Source organism: Acipenser ruthenus, chromosome 32 (genome assembly GCF_902713425.1).
Source record: "Acipenser ruthenus chromosome 32, fAciRut3.2 maternal haplotype, whole genome shotgun sequence".
NCBI classification, from domain to species: domain Eukaryota; kingdom Metazoa; phylum Chordata; class Actinopteri; order Acipenseriformes; family Acipenseridae; genus Acipenser; species Acipenser ruthenus.
This window is the reverse complement of record NC_081220.1, coordinates 10,109,691-10,129,101: the sequence shown is the minus strand read 5'-3', so window position 1 is coordinate 10,129,101 and position 19,411 is coordinate 10,109,691. Positions and strand designations below refer to the sequence as shown.

At 40.2% G+C, this 19,411-nt stretch overlaps 3 long non-coding RNA genes and 1 other non-coding gene across 4 annotated transcripts; 3 read left to right on the top strand and 1 right to left on the bottom strand.

Annotated features, from left to right (window-relative positions):
- Positions 1–2,268: 2,268 nt before the first annotated feature.
- LOC131703566 (small nucleolar RNA U3) lies at positions 2,269–2,474 on the bottom strand. The gene has a single exon (XR_009310007.1). It is a non-coding gene; the product is annotated as a small nucleolar RNA U3 (small nucleolar RNA).
- A 2,230-nt stretch (positions 2,475–4,704) lies between these two features.
- On the top strand, positions 4,705–9,020 carry LOC131703027 (uncharacterized). Its single transcript, XR_009309645.1, has 2 exons — positions 4,705–5,476; positions 6,881–9,020. It is a non-coding gene; the product is annotated as an uncharacterized LOC131703027 (long non-coding RNA).
- Positions 9,021–14,470: 5,450 nt separating this feature from the next.
- LOC131703046 (uncharacterized) lies at positions 14,471–15,752 on the top strand. Its single transcript, XR_009309665.1, has 3 exons — positions 14,471–14,591; positions 14,811–14,840; positions 15,598–15,752. It is a non-coding gene; the product is annotated as an uncharacterized LOC131703046 (long non-coding RNA).
- Positions 15,753–16,988: 1,236 nt separating this feature from the next.
- Positions 16,989–18,525, top strand: LOC131703039 (uncharacterized). Its single transcript, XR_009309657.1, has 2 exons — positions 16,989–17,230; positions 17,790–18,525. It is a non-coding gene; the product is annotated as an uncharacterized LOC131703039 (long non-coding RNA).
- Positions 18,526–19,411: the final 886 nt, after the last annotated feature.

Genomic DNA, 19,411 nt, shown 5'->3' with positions numbered 1-19,411 from the left:
GAGAAAATACGAGCTCGGTTTTATCCGATTCCGTGCAGAATTAAAGTCAGGTAAGAAATAAAACACTAAAAAAAAAAAAAAAAAGTCTTATCTAATTTTATTTTCAGTACATTTTGTAATCAGTATAATAAATTAAAAGCAGCAGATCCTGATTCAGCTTTGAGCTCCACGATGTCGTCTTTTCTGAATTTGAGTTGAAGTTTCGCCATTCAAGCTGCTGTGAAACAATCGGTACTCTGGGATGAGGAAGAAATCAAAGAGCATCAGCATTGATCGTGTGTTTCTACATTTAACGTGTTTAATGAGCACAGAAAGTGGCGTGGGTTTGATTATTTATATTTCTATATTTAAGACGCATCGGGTGTGGATTTCAGTATTGCTGTATACTGAGTTCTTCATGTATTTAATAAATGAAAAACAAAAGACCTAAACTAACCGATCAAGAAAAAAGGCGCCGAATTCAAACCTGAACTCGAGAGAGAAAAAAAAAAGATCTCAGCTCGCGGCAAAGTTACCACCCCCTCTGTTGCGTTTCCAGTGAACAATCAATCACATCGAAGTACTCCGTCACCCGGGAGCGTTGCTAGGTTAACAGGTCAACATTCTCACTCTAAAGGGTTGTTTAGTAATAATTTGCATACAGACTCTATAAATACTGGGGCTCTGGGGGCTGGTTACTCATTCATCTTTCAAAAAGCATCAGAGAAGGAAAATGCCAGAACCGAAAGCTGCACCCGCGCCGAAGAAAGGCTCCAAGAAGGCTGTTGCCAAGACCCAGCCTAAGGGAGGGAAGAAGCGCAGAAAGACCAGGAAGGAGAGCTACGCGATCTACGTGTACAAAGTGCTGAAGCAGGTCCACCCCGACACCGGCATCTCTTCCAAGGCGATGGGCATCATGAACTCGTTCGTCAACGACATTTTCGAGCGCATCGCCGGCGAGTCGTCCCGCCTGGCTCACTACAACAAGCGCTCCACCATCACTTCCCGGGAGATCCAGACAGCCGTGCGCCTCCTGCTGCCCGGAGAGCTGGCCAAGCACGCCGTGTCTGAGGGCACCAAGGCCGTCACCAAGTACACCAGCTCCAAGTAAACCGAGACCGTCCCTGCTCCGTCTTTACAACACAAAGGCTCTTCTGAGAGCCACCCAAATACCGCAAAAAGAGTACAATTCTCATTTCAGTTATCTGCACATTTTAAAATGGAAATGTTTAAGGTAAGGAGACTTGCGTATTTATTTGGGAATGCATTTAGTTTTAGTTTCATAAACTTAAATGTTTATCGGGTTTTATGAATTTTGATTTTCTTGTAAAAATCGATTCGAATCTGTTTAACTTCGGCGGGAAAAATTGAATATGGATTGTTTCGACAAAACTGCGAATATTACAAGAAACATTACATTTGAGTTATAATAAGCGTTCTTAATTATTGAACAATCTGCTTTTGTTGGTATCTCATTTATTTCATGTATATCGCTGCCTCCACTGGCATGCATTCTGTTGTACTTTGCAATTCAAAGGTTTGGTTGTGCATTGTTTTAAATCGAGGGTAGAACCGAGGCCAGTTTGAATTTCAGTGTTTACATTCATATATCATGTTTGTTTTTTATTAACCCAGTGAAATACACCGCCCAACTATCTGTATTTATAAACCTTGATTTAAAAAAAATAAGAAAATAACTGCTTGATAATGTTAGTTGTCCAGTTTGTTTACATGCTCTCCATTTGCAAGCAGCAGCGCTTGCTGGAGCATCTTGAGAAACGCAGCCGTCTGTTTAAGTGAGATAGAGAGATCTCAATGACACGACACGTGATCTTCGTTCTGTTTGCACCAAGATCACCTCGAACAACGAAATGGACCTGGATCAATATGGAGATGGAGAGATTCGCCTGTAACAGAACTCCCATAGGCTATACTGCAGAACGTGTCTATTGCCATTGTGCCTTTTCTTTCTCCACTAGATGGCACTCTTCTCTCATTTGTAACGTCTTTATCTTTGGTTCATTAATAAAGAAACGGATGCCACTCTTCCTTGTAAGTGGGGATAAGCACAGGTTATTTTCAAATTAAAGTTTTTATTTAAGCTCATTTAGTCCTCCGTAGTGCTAATCACATTACTATATTTTTTATATCAGTGAAGGCCTATTAAGTGTTCTTAAATTGTTTTAACATTAGCATTGATCAATTTGAAAATTGCTTATTGATTTAAACAACTGAACAATTGTAGGCTTGATGGTTTCTTTTTTTCTGCGTTTCTACCAGTATGAGAGACGCACTCAAAATGTGTCCCCTTCCTTCAACAACCCCCGACTGAAGATTGAAGTGGTCATTCCTTGCAGCGAGTAGGTTCCCGATAACAACACTCATTGTCAGCTCGGTGCTGAGAAGAAAACACTGCCACTCCTCCTGGTGGATACCGAGACCAATCCCTTCAAAACATGTTTCACTCTAGAAATGATCCTTGCAAATATAGTCTTAACTTTTATTGGCAGACCGTCGGCACCAACTGGCAAGCTCTACTTCATATGATACACTGACTGGGCAACAACGAGGTGTTCCATTAACAATACAAACTAACTTGAGACAGCCAAGCCGTTAAAGCATACCTTAAGTTTGTCATGTGATACAAAAGCAAGTTTTGGCATTTTTGCATTGTCTGCCTCGTCAAACAAGCTCGAGCCACAGCACACAGCGCTGCTGCATCGGGACACAGAGGTGGATTTTAAAGAGACTGAATAAACGAGCTGAGACTTCTTTTTGAAGAAATTGAAAACATACCTGTTGTCGAAATATTTGCTATTTAATTTTTTTTTTTTGAATTTGCAATTGGAAGACTACATTGCCAAAAAGACAATCTGAATTGCTCATATCAAGCTGCGATGTAGCCTATGAGAATCGCTCACACAATTTAAGGGGAATTAGCTCAAATGGTAGAGCGCTCGCTTAGCATGCGAGAAGTAGCGGGATCGATGCCCGCATTTTCCAAATAGTTTTAATGTGTCTGCGTATTTAGTCCCATGCATTATGGAGATCAATACAAAGTGCGACAATTCTTTGTAACAGAGACGCCCGCCCTACATGTGTATTTTAAAGCACAGTCTCCTAATTTGTAATATTCCCCAGACTGAAAAACTGCAGTGCGCCGTCCATCGTATGCCTTCCGAGAAGCACAAAGGGAGATTTTTTTATATATTTTTTTTAGCAACGCTCTCCCAACTGAGTTATTGCGGCTTGACAAGCCACTATTTTTGAGATAACATTCTTTTTTAGAACAGTTGTACTCTAGTTAAGTACATTTTTAAACAATTCGCTAGTAACATATAATCTCAAAGCGCAATAATTTATTTCAGCTCTAATGAAAGACAAGTATCCTTGCGCATCATATCATCCTTGATTGCGAAATGTAATATTAATTAATTGCCTTCAGATAATATTTTAGAAAATCTACTTTGCTAACAGAAGAAAAACACGCTAGCAGAGGATGGTTTCGATCCATCGACCTCTGAATTACCAAGCAGCAGAAAAAAAAAAAAAAACTGAACTCATCGTTTTAACCAGTCACACGGCAGTGGCCGGGCCGAACCATGGAAACGTTACAAATCAGAGATGATCCGTTTTCTTTTCTCCCAAATACGTTATGCAAAGTATGCAACTTTTCTGCCCACTTTGATCACAGGCAGTTTTATCCCCCAGTTTCGGCTGCCAATTCCAATATTCTGTCTCTCTAAAGCATCTTAAATCGTGGAAAGCGCTCTTTGTTTAAAATTACACTGAAGACTTATTTTGTTCGACCAGGCTTACAATTACATATTTTCTTGTTTTCAAACAGATTTTGTGAAGCGCATATGGGGCGCTATAGAAAATATATATGATTAATTGATTGATTGATTGAATGTTAGCCTGCGTTCGATCTGGCAGGTTTAATTCTTCAAAAGACAACGCCGAAGGGTCTGATAAATGACATTGTAATTATTTGAGATGATGCATGTAGACAATAATGTAAAAATGGTTGTTTTCAAATTTGTATCATTTAATTTCATTTTTATTTTTAAATGTAGAGCTGTTTTATAGTTATTAATGTATTATTATTAGGCTTGTAGTATTAATATTATTCATAATGTTCATTATTAACGTCGGTATTGTCGGTATTAAACACAGCCAGATATGAGGTTCAGTCCAAACAGAGCGCCGAACTCAGCGAGGTCCAGCAGGGGACAGTAACTTCACACGGGGCCATTTCATCAACCATCACCTCACAAACACAAACAAGCAAATCATTATTATTCTCCATTTTTAAAAGTCGCTCAGCGCTCTCCTGTAGCAGAGCGTTAAGTCATTTAAATTCAGCTCCGTGTGCTTTCTGAGCGGCTCACTTACTTAACGCGCCTGAATGCATCGCATTGAACACAGCGCTGAAAGAGCCAACATGGCGAACTCTGGCATCCAGTTTCATAACCGCCTCCGACAGGGAGGCCAGCCAATCAGGCTCACATGCTGGGGATAGAGTGTTTCTACAGCCAATCAGGCTCACATGCTGGGATAGAATGTTTCTACAGCCAATCAGACTCACATGCTGGGGATAGAGTGTTTCTACAGCCAATCAGACTCACATTCTGGGGATAGAGTGTTTCTACAGCCAATAATACGCGATTGTTCCAACCAGACCCGCCTTCTGCTGGTGACGCTTTCATTTCAGTACAGGAAATAGAGAGGTTTGTTTTGTTCATGTGTGGAGAGGTGGCTGCAGTCAGTGATGATTTTACAACACGCTGTCTCCTGCTGTTTAAAATATTTATGCTGGGATGAAATGTTTTTTAATATTTTGTGATTTTTGTGTTTGTTTATCACCTGCACAGAGTTCCGTGAAAAGGAAAGCATCCCTTTTCTGTGTTGAATTTCACACACAGAGCGGAGCGCGTCAGTCGCAGCTACAGACAAGTCGAGCTTTTCAATGAGATGATTTACTGAGAAACAAACGCGTTGAAGCTCCAGCAGAGCTCTGCGCGATTCTGAAAGACCAAAGTAAAGTTACTCCTTGCAAAGCATGTTGTTTGTGTTCTTTCTTTATCACAACAGAAGAAGTGATGAATATATTTGAATGGGAAGGCTACAGTACAAAATAAATATTAATAAATAAAAACCGCAGGCGGTGTTTCTGATTGAAAAGAGGATTCCGCTAGACCAGTGTGAAACTCAAACCAGTGAAGATGGACGCGTCAGCGTGTCCGTGTCGCTCTCAAGACGAGCTCGCCTCTACCATCGAGCACGCAGTGAAAGCGGCTCTACACACCGTCTTGTGCGCGATTACTAAAGCTGTCGGCAGCAAATTCACTGAATTCAGAGTGGAAATGGAACAAAAAGGAGAAAGAGAATGAAAGTCTGAAGCTGAGATTGGAAATATCAGAGAGCGAGCTGAAAGCAGTGCGAGGGTGTATAAACGCTGCAGATGCAGACACTAAACAACCTTTAATATTTCAAGGTAAGATTGATTTTATTGTGTGGTATTGCTTGGTCAATCAAACACCTTAAACTACCTTTGTGATCTAATATCAACATACAGGCAGCAGCACATCGGGTTTCAGTGTTTGATTGAACTGTTTGACTGCGAATCTATTTTTAGATAAATGGTTTCATTGTATTCCGCTCCAGTGCTGTTGAGTTTGTCTTTGGTACAGTCGCGGCTCATTCGCTGCTCGTTCTTTTGCTTTCGTCCTGTTTCCTTCTTGTTCCACACACACACATTTACACGATCTTTCCAGACCTCACTGTGTGAATAAAGGGGCGGCAGCAGCACCCTGCCTGCACCAATCCGCTGTAAGATTTTGGACCCGAGTGGTTCCACAAGTTCAATTAAGGGTTGAAGTTGGAGGAAGTAAATACAACACAGTAAGGTGTCAACTGAATTGTATCATTTTATTGAGTCTCTAGATTGAGTCTCTAAATAAAGTACTTTGTTCAGCTGATGGTAAACGGAATTAGGAAACGGTCGCTCATATTGCTTATAAACATTTACTAATACAGGTTATTATTTAAGAGCAGAGATGAGTTTGCACGGGATACATACAATAGGGAGAGCCACACCATTACAAATGTATTTTAATACTACAAGGGATGTTATTGGATTTATATCTACAGTTCACGTGACGTTGCACAAGTAAGCTTCCAGTGTTGTTGCTAATGATTATTACACAGGTGGAGTTTGTACAAAAAACATATTGCTGCACTTTAAAAAGTTTGAGTTGTGTAAATCACGTGTTTAAATGAAACTGCTTTGAGAATAAGCAGGCTATCCTGCTGCAGTCGCTTGTCTGCTCATTGTATTTGACACATTGAAACTTGTATTCTGCGTTGACCGTTTCCTTCAAAACCGTTCTCACAATACAGTATCAGGTAACAAAAAGGCATTCCTCAGACACTTTGCTAAGACTGCAAGTCTCCTGGCTTGGTTTCTAAGCATGTTTGCAGTAGAGAAATGGATGTTTGCATTAGAACAATGCAAAGGCAGAATGGTGGTCATGATGGTGATTGACAGGGAGGTAGAAGTGGATGCAATGCTCCAGTGTGAGGCTACAGGAGGTGAGAAAGCCTAGCAGCACTGAGACTTGTTTTGTACAGGACGTAGAATAAAAAGATGTTCATATGAAAATGCCTTTTCCTTCACTTTGTTCATAGGAACACAAACACAGCGTTAACCGATAATTGCAATGTAGAATAACAGGAATGGTATCAATGCCATCATGTACCTAAACCACCAAACTATTATACCGGCTCAACCCTATACGAAATAACTGAGGAACAGTAACTTTAAATCCCTGATCAAAGCAACTAACAAACCTAGCTGGTAAGTAAGAGATCTAATTGTATACAGTTTTGTTTCCCACAGATCCCAAAGAGAGCCACGCTATCCCTGAATCTGAAGCACAGGAAGGGCCAAAGATAGAAGCAGGAGTGCTGTGCAAGTTTAATGCAGGTTACAGAGCTGGCATGTGTTAAAGATGAAGAGGTCCCTCAACAGGAATGTGTTCCTATTAAAGAGGAATTCATAGAGCAGGAATGTGTCCCCATCGCAGAGGAACTTCCTCATGAAAATCATGTCTGTACACTTGAGGAGAACAACAAGCTGGGATCCAACCTGTGTGATGACTCTCCATCTGAATGTGAACTGGGATTTAGAGGTAATCCTACAAAACAAGCAGCATTGAGCTGCCTGTTCATCCTGGAGAACCTGGTACTGAACACCAGCAGGGTGCTTGAGATTCATATTTTAACCAAGGGGAGCTGCCCAACCACTATGTCAACAAGGACATCACTGTGCTTGCTTCTGAGGCACCTGCTAGATGTGCAGCCGCTGCCACGCCTCTTTAGAATGCTGTGAGATCAGCGGTGTCCAATCACGCTCCTGGAGGCCATTCCACTCCACATTGAACAGGTTCAGTTATATAAAGTGCTACTCCTGTGCCTGGATGGACACCCCTGTGTTAGATATTTGCCTTTCCTCATTCCTGGTAGGCTGTTTGCAGTTCTGCTCCCACAGCTTTACAGAGCTGCAGGGATCACATGTCCCATCACTGGGTGATGCCAAATCCAGTTGGGTTCCTCAGCATCACCAGAAGAAACATTTCAGTAGAGAATTTCTGTGGAGAATGTATGCAGCAGGATCAACAACATGAGTCTTATTTTATTTCTTACACTTTATGCAAATACAATATCATTTTTAAACGCTCATCTCACTGCAACTATCCAGAGGATTGTAATGTTTGCTCGCAATGCCACATTTCACTTTTGTGTGTCTCACAGTAAGCATTGCTGTGTTATTATTGTCACAGTACAGTAAGTATGTGTGTGGAGGTGTTCTGTACAGCAGACCAGCTCAACAGATAATTTCTATATTAATTATTAATTATCAAAAAACAAATTAAATATTAGATACATTGCAGTACTATCAAAATGCAGGTACTAAATAGGATTTTTCATGATGCTCTGTTGGCTTGATTTAAAGTAATCCATTTTAAACATTAAAAAAAGCATGTTGTTTTTCATTTTCCACTTGGCTGACATGTTGACATCATTTTTGCTGTGACTGAAACTTGCGGGACACTTAATTGGTGAATGAATCCACCTCAGCTCAAGCAACCAAACACTGTACTGCTCATTCGCTTGTTTTCAGAACAGTGCATGTGGAAGAATGCTGTACAATAACCTTTGTCTCTCTTCTCTTTCTTTCTTTAGCTTCTAAAGTAGATGAAGGAGAACACGACTCCACTCTATCACCCCAGTGCAAAAACGCTTCTAGAGGCAAACCACAGTGCAAGAAACACAGAGAAACAACACCCCAAGAAGAAAATGTGAAGACATTGAGAACTCACTCAGTTACAATTCCTTCTTTACAAGACAGACACCCACTTACTGTGGAGAGTACAGAGACGGCACATTCTGTGTGTTTTAACAATTCTGAATCCCAGGGCAACTTGAAGACCTTACCTCATTCTATTAAAGGTGGGAAGAGTTCCTGTCAATTAGATGTTCCTGAAACTCACAAGGGAAATCCCTCAGGAGGGACTCCGTGTTCCTGGGCTGATTGTGGGAAGAGTTTCAATCATATATCACTGCTTAAAAGACACCAGCGCGTTCACACAGGAGAGAAACGTTATCACTGTGCTGTTTGTGGGAAGAGATTCAGTCCGTTCGGAAACCACACAAGACACCATATCATTCACACATATGTGTAATCCTATCCCTGCACTTAGTGTGAAGAAGTTAAGTCAGTTGCAGGCTCTTACAGGACTTGAGAACATTCTCAGAAATGCAGACACTTGGGGACACCTAAACAACAGGAGTGCATTCGACTAAATACAGAAATATTAACTGAAAACAAAAGAATAAACTTGCTTGATAAATAGGGTCACCCCTAATCACAATCTGTTCAGATCAAAAACTCACCAAAATCTGTGTTCATCATGTTGTTGAGCATTCTGATTGTGTTACATCACATTAGTATTATATTAAATAGATTGTTATTATGAGTGCAAGTTTCTCTTTTTTTCCTCCTGCATTGCTCAGCCTCTTTCAGTGTGTTGTGTGGAATCTTCCCTGATACCATGGTGAATCTGTGGTACCTCAAGACGCAGCACAGTATACCACAGTTATCATGCGGGCAGCTTGAAGTGGAAAATCAATACTGTTTCCAGCAGGGTGCGCCAGAGACCTTTTAGCACTTTAATGGGCTGCATACCATTGCTTCTTAACAAGGTGATTTCTGCTCCTGATGTGTTGAATACTCCCATCTCTCTCTGGGGGACTCTATTAAACAAACAGGCACAAGGAATTTAGAAATCACAGCTTTATTACATCAGCTTAGATTCTCTCGTGTACCAGTTCTCTGTGCATGGAAACAACATTTTCATGAGCCATCTCTGAAAACAACACAAGATCTTTACACATGACTAATTTATATAGCAATCCCCACCTTTCCCCTTCATTTGCATGACGTCTGATGAAAGCCGGGTTTTCTCAAGTAAAATAAACTGAGCGAATGGGAACCCGAAAAAGCATTTTGCACAAGACATTTTTATTAAGCAATTCCAGTGGTTTGCAGAAGTATTCACCCCCCTGCAAAGTTTTCACATTTTGTTGGCAGCTGAGTGTACTGCATGACGCTTTCAAATTAGACTTTACATGTAGAATCTACACAAACTACTCCACATTGATTAAGTTAAAGGTCACAAAATTAGTGAAATAGTTTTAGCCTGTATGTACTCAAAGTGGTTTAACTTGTAGATAATTACATTCAGGCATATAAAGACTTTCAAGCTGCAACTCACATAGTGAACCAACAAAGCAACCATGAAGACCAAGGAGCTTTCGAAACAAGTCAGGGATAAAGTGGTAGAGAGGCACAGAGAAGGGTTCAAGAACATTTCAAAGGCTCTGATTATCCCTCTCAGCACAGTGAAGGCCATCATTAAGAAGTGGAAGATGCATCATACCACCCAGACACTACCCAGATCAGGTCGCCCTCCCAAACTGAGCAGCTGGACAAGCAGGAATCTGGTTCGGGATGTCACTAAAGCCACCAATGACCTTGAGAGATCTGCAAAGTTCTGTGTCTAAGGTGGGAGTCAGCATTCACACATCAACAATAAGCCAGTCCCTACACAAAGCTGGCCTGTATGGATGGGTGGCAAGAAAGAAGCCATTACTCAAAAAGCAATTGAACTACTGGTGACACATTTGCTTTTTATATTTCCATATTTCAGCACATACATCAGTGATGTGATATCCATCAAAGTTCCTTTGAAATGCACAATCAGGTGTTCAGTGGGAGCAGTGGTCACGCTTCATTTGAAGTGCTGCTTGTTTAGTCTAGTAACTGTTAGCAACGAGCTCATTAAAACTATCAAACATTGTTCATTGTGTTCTTAATGGTTGGTTATTTAAAAAGTAACCTATTTATGTACTAATAATGTCATATTATTGGAATTGGGAGAGGTTTGTTTAAAGGAACTATTGAAGCTAGTACTGTAGTAATGTTTAGCAATGAGATCAGGTTTTGTTTTAGTACCGTATACTCACTAGGAATTGACGCATGCGCTTATACTTGAGTCTGTGCTGTTTTCTGTGCAGATGCAGTTACTCCTTTGTTTTCATATAGATGCTTATGCACCTGCATTTGAGTGTAATGCAAGGTGTGGAGGCTCACATGTTCATATATTGCATTACAAGTTAAACACCATATTTATTCTTTCTCTTTGAATTCCAAATGTTGTAAGACGGATAAGGGTGTCTGCTAAGAAATAAATAAATAATAACCTTTTTAGCTTGTAGTAATATAATAATAATATCTTTATTTTTATATAGCACCTTTCATAGTGGACCACCATCTCACAGTGCTTTACAGAGGTAGGCTGTGAACTGTGCATTATATGCAGTCACTTACAATAGGGCATTGCTTTAATAATATAAGAAATGTTATGAACAAAATCAGGGAATTTAATGCATCAATACTTTTCTAGTAGCTGACTGATCCTGGCTTTCATCTAGTTGGCTTTTAAAGACATCCTGATGACTCTGCAGCAGCACCATTCTAGTGACCCATTTCAAACACTCCCAACTCTGTGAGAAGTGTCTCCTCTAATCCTTCTTTGTTCCAGGCTAAATAGATTCAGTTCCCTTGTCTGTTGATTGTCTGTTAACTCCACTGCAAGGGATGTTGCCCAGTCGGAGGAGCACGTCAACCCGAGCACTTTTTGACTCTGGGTGTAATAAATGTGTCAATTAGCAGACGCTGTTATCCAAAGCAACTACACAGACTAGGGAATGAACTATACACCAACAATTTCTGCTGCAGAGTCACTTCCAATAGGATCTCGGTTTTACATCTCATCCGAAGGACGGAGCACAAGGAGGTTAAGTAACTTACTGTGAGAAGATGTGTCTCCTAACCTCTGTCCTAAGTCTGTCTCCACTCAGTTTATAACTGTGTACTCTAGTCCTGGTCTCTCTGCTGTGCTTGAAAGAGTGACTACAGTTAACTCCAACTTTTTAAAAGCTTTTTAGTCTCCTCTAGTCTTTTTTTTGTTCCAGACTGAATTGATTTAGTTCCCTCAACTGTTCTCTCAGCATATTTAGGGTTGGTTGAGTGTACAAGGAAAACAACTGACTCTGGAGAGGAGTTACCAATCAATGCCAGCACACTGGAGATCCAGAATTCAGAACACAGAACCAGGGAGGACATTCGGCCCATCAGTGCAGCAGCTGATTGATCTCAAACCTGTTAAGTCGGGTCTTAAAGGATCCCAGCCCTAACAACATGACTTGGTAACCCATTCCATCCCCTCACCACACTCTGTGAGAAGGTGTCTCCTACCCTCTGTCCTATGGCTATCCACACTTAATTTCCAACAGTGCCCTCTGACCCTGGTGTCAGTGCTATGCTTGAGGTATTAGTTTGGGTTAACTTTGTCAACACCTTTCAAGTTTTTAAAGACTTCAGTCAAGTCCGCCTAATTGTTCTGTGTTCAAGCTAAACAAATTCAGTACCCTCTTCACAGCTCGTTCCTTTAAGCCCCGGGATTAGTCTTCACCTTTATGATTGCATCCCTGTTGCTGGTAGAAATGAGTCTATCACAACACCAAGGTCTTTCTCTCACACCCACTGTGTATTTCAGTCCTACTTTTTTCCTTCTAAAAAGAGACTTGGTAATACAATTGTGAAATGTTTCAATAAGAAACATGCACTCCACACCGTAGTACTGCAGTACTGTACTGTAGATATGAAATTCCAGAGAATGCTTCATTTTGCATGACTGATAACTAATCATTCTATTGTCTTTAATACTGTATATGGAGCCCCCTGTCTGCACCTGCTGATCCCAGCACTGATCCTGCTCTGTGTTAAGAGAACAATGGAGATAACTGACACTGTGTCAATAGATTTGGATCATAGGGTATAGAGGAAATAGTTTTCAAGTGAAGTATGGAAATTTGGAAGAGGAGGGCATCACACAGTATCACAGTGTAGAGAAAGAAAGGGTCCTTGATGAGGGTTTAGTGGTGAAGGAGTGCATTTGCCTGGGAGAGGGTATAAAACAGAGCAGGGTGGAGGGACCAGAGCAGCTGAAGAGTGGAAAAGCAGCATCAGCACCTTGTCAAGATGAAAGCCTGGACTACAAGAGCCATTCTCCTCTCGGTCCTGACAGCATGTCTTCTGTCAGGGGCTGGTAAGACTGCCTTTCTCCTGAGTAACATGGGGAGGGAGGGAGGGATTGCATTGATTGCCTTCAACCTAAAATAAATGGGGGAAGAGATGTCATTGACTGACTTTCATCAGAATAACAGAAGGGTAGGGAGATAGCAGACAGTCTTCCATGAGATAACATAGTGGAGAAGGCAGGCTTTTCCTCAATGCTGCATCATTGAATAATCAACTTACCATAAGAATATCCTTCTTTGTTCTTAATTTGTACATTGCCATTTAAAAGAATGATTCCACCCCCTCCATTTCCTCTGTGTGCAGATGCAAGGAGCCTCCTTGAGGACTCTGAAGAGCTGGGAGATGATGATTACCAGGCCAGCAAGAGAGAACTGGGTAAGATCCATTCTTCCAGAACTCAATCCTATATTCTCAACACAGAGGTTTGTCTACTTGTCTTGGGGATTGATTTGATGAGCCTGTACTCCACTAGAATAAGACACAGCATTTAAAGAACTTGAAAACTCCCATGTGTTGCATCAACCACCTCCCACCATGGGGACCCCTTATTAAGAGGCTGCTTCAGACCAGAAGGATTCCCTGGTACTGTAAAATGCAGCTGTGGCTTATCCATGTGAATAGCCTAATAAACTCATCTTTTCTTATCATTTATAAGAACTTATTAGAAATGAAACAGTCATAAACAGTAAATATTTAAATATATTGGGGGGGAAAAAAACAAATCAAGGTTTCCATTTGAAATTTCCCTTCGAATCTATCTTGCCTCCTGCTCATCTCTTCAATAAACCATTGCAGGGTGTGAATAAAATACACTGAGATTTTAAAATGTTCATTCAGTTTGATTTACCTTTTTCACCAAATATACAGATCCTTGAAACATATAGACCTGCTCTTTCATTTATTGTGCTAATATTTAAACCACTTTTTATACAGCAGATTTAATATAATAATTTATTTAAGAGATATTAAAAATGCAAACTGTTTACTGCAAGTTGATTTATTACAATTCCTTGCCTTATATAATATGTGGCACTTTAAAGTGGTTTATTTATATAATATTAATTCAACTATTCTACACTGTTGCAGTTATTAACAAAAGTGCAGAATTTTATGACCATAATTACATGTTTTCAATACAGATACAAAAATCTTAATAAAATTTTAATAAATCCCAGTTTTCCTAATCGGTCCGTTTGCATTCTCCATTCCATGCTGTAATTCCTTTCATAGCACTGGATACAACACAGGACTGCTCTCATTAAAAATGTAACCACAGCCTGTGTTTACAGATCTCAGCAACACTTTGGAAGACTCAGAGGAGCAGGAAGGAGCACTGGAGAACAAGAGAGCGCTGGGTAAGGAAAGAAAGAAAGAAAGAAAGAAAGAAAGAAAGAAAGAGAGAAAGAAAGAGAGAAAGAAAGAGAGAAAGAAAGAAAGAAAGAAAGAGAAACAAAAAGAAAGAAAGAAAGAAAGAAAGAAAGAAAGAGAAACAAACAGAAAGAAAGAAAGAAAGAAAGAAAGAAAGAAAGAAAGTTTCTTATTTGCAGGATTTAAGTTAAGCAATGACAAAAAAGCACAGTCCTGCACAGACCACACAATTTGTTTAGAAACTCAACCTGACTAATCATCGCTAATCATGCATAACATCAAGGGCTACTGTATATCCAGAAATCTCCTGGTTAAACCTCACAGCTCTGCATTGCAATGTAATGGGGAACTCTCTGCCTCCCTGTGTTGAGTGTCCTATGAAGCTGTGCACTGCAGTCGAGGGAATCCTTCATTGCTTCAAGAAGCTCTCTTCTCCCTGTTCCAGAGGCAGAGGATTCAGGTGACAGTGATGCTGAACTGGACAGTGATGGACTCAAAGGAGAGCGGGAGTTGGGTGAGTCCTTTGAAAAGCACGTTTGGGTAGTGTGTGGGTACAACGTTAAACCTTCAAGAGGAACACATTGTGAATTACAGATGATAGACTTAAGACCAAACCCCAGTGAATCTGAGCACATTTAGCTGCTGTTTCTCTACTGGCACTAACACAAAGTACCCAGATCTGTTTCCTAATGTACGTCTAACTGTATAAACCTATTTCTGTTTTACCTGATAGGAGACAATATGATGGAGAAAAGAGCTGACAGTGAGTACAGATGGCCTATAGCTTCTTCTGTTGAGTGTGTTTCTGTCTGTCTGTCTGTCTGTCTGTCTGTCTGTTACACTGATGCGGAAGAGGAAATCACAAAGCTTGAGGGATATACACTTTGAAAATATTTCACCTGTTTGCATTTAACATGTGCATTTAAATGTGTTGATGCAGCACCTTTAATAAGACGTATTGTATTAATTGATCACCTTAAATGTCAGTAAGAAGGATCGCCCAACTGAGATATAATAACTTGACTAAAAGGTTGTCCTGTTCCCTTACCTTTTTATCAATCAATGTTTATTTTATATAGCGCCTTTCATAGTTCACCACAGTTGTTTTGTGCATAAGTCTGTGTGATTCTTTTCATATGTAATGCAGACTGAAATATCTTTCTGTTAGTAAGTGCCATCACCATCTAGTGCATAGCAGTGAATTAAAAGCAGAAGGAAGCGTGATCCAGTCACTGGCTCTTCTATAAAGACACTTTGACTGATCCAGCCTACATTATGTACATATATCTAAGACAGGCAACTAGAACTGAAGAGCAGCTCCTGAACTCAGGGGAAAACATTGTAACACACACCCTAACAAAATGAAATCTGAAGCTCCTTACTGTTCAGCAATCTTCTTTAATGTACATTGAAATCCTAATCCAAATTTGGAGAGTTCCTCAACATGGTCTGTGTTTAAATAGAAGGGATGCAACCTACTGTTTGTTTAATGATCTTCACGTGCTTTCTGTCTCCTGAAGTGGATTCTGAAGTGGTCCTGACACAGTCCATGGTAGTGAAGAAGGATGCCCTGTCCAAAAGATACTACAGAAGTAAGTGTGTGTCTCTCTGGAGCTGGCTCCTGGTTTGGGTGAACTGCATGGATTGTAGACTGAAGGTCAATTGATTGAAGACATTGAGAAACACTTCAGTATTACAACATATTCTACCATGGAGTGGTTTCATAGTTGTGGACAGACTGGAGGAAACACTTTGAAATGTGCCCCTTGGTGCTTTCATTAAGCCTGTAACAGCTATCAAAATCAACTGATATTCTCAGAGGAACAGAAAACATTCCAGTAAATGGAACTCAAACATGAATATAAAGTGAACTATCCAATAACCACTGTTTTTCTTTTTCTTTTTCTTTGGAACAGCTTACTGTTGTAAGTATTTTATTTTATTATGGTACATTAATATGTAGAAATGAATTGTATATATATTTTTAAATTGTATTTAATGGTGTATGTTTATTTCATTTCCAGATTATAGCATCTGTGCTCGTGGTAAGTGTGAATCTGATATTTTAATAAAAATGTGACTGTACACTACAATACAATACACATGTACTGTGCGCGTCACAAGAAATGAATACATGTTAACAATGGGGCCTCCTACAGCTGATGTTGAGAATATGGAATGGGGTATTATTGTATAATAGTATGAATGAGCTGCTCTTAATAAGAAATGACATCTTTATTTAATACATACTCACATAGTGAGGTGTTCTGTATCCTGTGGGAGGGGATATAAAGAAGGAGCCCTGTCTTTGGATTTTGCCAGTAATAGAAATGTACAAATAGAGACACTCCTTTGAAATATATAGCTCTCTAATACACTACTGAGGCCCCATTCTTGTATAAAGCAGCCACTGCAGTGACTTCAAATGGACTGAACTCAATATATCACTTGTATCTTTCACAGTAAGGTACAGATGCTACTATGGTAAGTAAATGGATTCTACTTTATTTTATGCAGCAATCAGTGGGTTTTATTTATTATTTTCAATCAGGGCATGAATTGTTTATCAGTGTAGCTTTGCTGAGAGGCTTCAGTGACACAGTGACTAGAGTGCAGAGCTGCAGTGTGGAAGGTAGTGGGTTTGAGCAGTTTAGTGGTTCGTGCTGGGCTGTAGTCTAGGAGTTAATGGGTTTGATAGCTCAGTGTTTAGAGAAAGTGGTGCCCTGCAGAGTGGAAGGCAATGTGCATGCTTGTGGATCTGAGTATTACTTTTTTATTCATTAGTCTTTTAGCAGTCGCTTTTCTCCAAAGTGCCTTCGAGACTAGGGGGTGTACTATGCATCAACAACTGCTGCTGCAGTCACTTACAATAGGACTCCAGTTTTACGTTTTGACTTGCTCAGGGTCACACACAGTGAGTGAGTGGCTGAGCCGGGATGTGAACCTCCTGGTATCAAGCCCTTTTCTTTAACCACTGGGCCACTGTCCCTGAGTAGCTCAGGGGGTTGAGTTCTGGGCTACAGTGTGGAAGGCAGTGGGTTTAAGAAGCTCTGTGTTAAAAATAGACTGTTACTAATTATCTTTTCTTTTTTTGTGTAGCTCATCACTATCACTACTATTTCTACTACCATCATGGGTACCGCTGCGCTCGCCGTGAGTATGCCTTATTATTTCTGTATACATTGGTTGAGGGATATATTAGAACAATTTGAAATAGAAAACCAAGTGTCATTCCATATCAGTTTAGAACATGAGGTCGACCAGGTCAAATATGGATGGAACTCCAAGAGAGACACAGAATTGTTGGAATAAGTTTTATAACAGATGCCATCCATCATAATCCTTCAACTGGAAATATCAAGATGAGTTTATGATTCATCTTTCTATTGCATTGTCTCAAACTATTGATTGATTTGAGGTCATTCGTAACTTATTGGAAAGAGGAAAGTCTAACCTGTCTCCTGCAACCAAGAAATGTATATTTAAACTTATTACAGGAGTGCAATACAAAGAGTGTGGAGGATGCTGTCTACACATGGGAGGGAGTTCAATTCTGCAGCTCAGTGTGACACTGATTGTCTATATTATTAGACAATGCTGACCATTACCACCCCACAATCCCATTACCTAGCTGTGCAATGCTCTGTAGGGTATGGATCATAACAATAGCTTTTCTGCCCAGGTTGCTGATAATGTCTTCAATTGGTTTCAGATTGGCATACCTACCGCTGCAGGCGATGCCAGCACTACTGAGAAGCAGCAGCGCCCAGGGATCACAGTGCTGGAGTTTACCTGACAGCAGACCTGCAAGCAAAGCTTAAACACACCAGCATGGCTGTAACCTTTCTGTTGTGGTCCCTCTCCAAACACACAGCTACAGCACCCATACTTATTTCTATCAGGCCATTCCCAGTTTGTTTAAAACAGCTGCTCTCTGTTGTGCATTTGGTCAATCTCTTCAAGGATATATAATATGGAAAGTATGGAAAGGTGTCCTTATTTAACATGTAGTCTCAGATTCTCAGTGAGATCACATGCTCACACATGTTTGAATAGAAATACAACTCCACATGGGCACATATACAAAGCGTTACTTGGAGAGCGTGCTTGATTGATTTGCCCCAGCTCATAATCACTGCACCGAGTCAGGTTTGACCAGTAGACTCCTTTCTTCTCCCAGCTCCTCACAGCCACCCTGTGATGTCACAAGTGACCCGTGACAGGTCTTGTTCACAGACTGACAAAAACATTGTGTTTATATAGAGATTTTCTTCATCTCTCAATTATTTTAAAATATCTTTATTTGCGTTCATGACAACAAATGCTCAAACCGTTGACCAGTATAAATGCTGTCCTGCCGAAACAACACTATCTGCTGTTACATGAAACTGGGTAAAAGCCTGTCTCTTTCTGTAAAGCTTTTTAAGCAATAAAACTATTAGCATCAATGTCTCGTTTTGGACTGGTTTATTTCACATGACATGTATTCTTGTCAAACTGCCACCACTGAAATCATTCAAAAGCACTCTTTATTGACAACAAGAACTCTTTTCAGTGCAAGGGAGGATTCATGTATTTCCTCTTTCTTCTGCATTTTATATTTAGTAAAGGAGAAAGTGCCTGATTGTTTCTATAATGTCATCGGTTTAGCCGTTCAGAAGCACGTTGCTCTTTCCAAGGTAATTGTTACTTGCATATTGTGGGTAAACCAAGAGGCATGATGAGATGCTGGAGGTGTTATGACAAACCCTGCTTTTACTTTACTGTGTGCTCCCTACATTAAACTGGTTATTGAACCTGGACCATCTCTCATCCTTCACTTCTACTAATGAATTACTCTCCAACTCTGGGGAAACAAACCACAAATGTGTGTATTGTATTATCATGATGTGCTAGAATTGACCTTGCTCTAAAGACTCACTGTGCTGTCTGTATTAACTTGTATTATAACAAGGTCGATTAATGTCAGTGGGCTTGGACAGCATTTAAATACTCCCGCTTCTAGAACATAAAAAAGTTTACAAACAAGAGGAGGCCATTCGGCCCATCTTGCTTATTTGGTTGTTAGTAGCTTATTGATCAGAATCTCATCAAGCAGCTTCTTGAAGGATCCCAGGGTGTCAGCTTCAAAAATATTATTGGGGAGTTGGTTCCAGACCCTCACACTTCTCTGTGTAAAAAAGTGCCTCCTATTTTCTGTTCTGAATGCTTCTTTATCTAATCTCCACGTGTGACCCCTGGTCCTTGTTTCTTTTTTTCAGGCCGAAAAAGTCCCTTGGGTCGACATTGTCAATATCTTTTAGGATTTTGAATGCTTGAATCAGATCGCCGCGT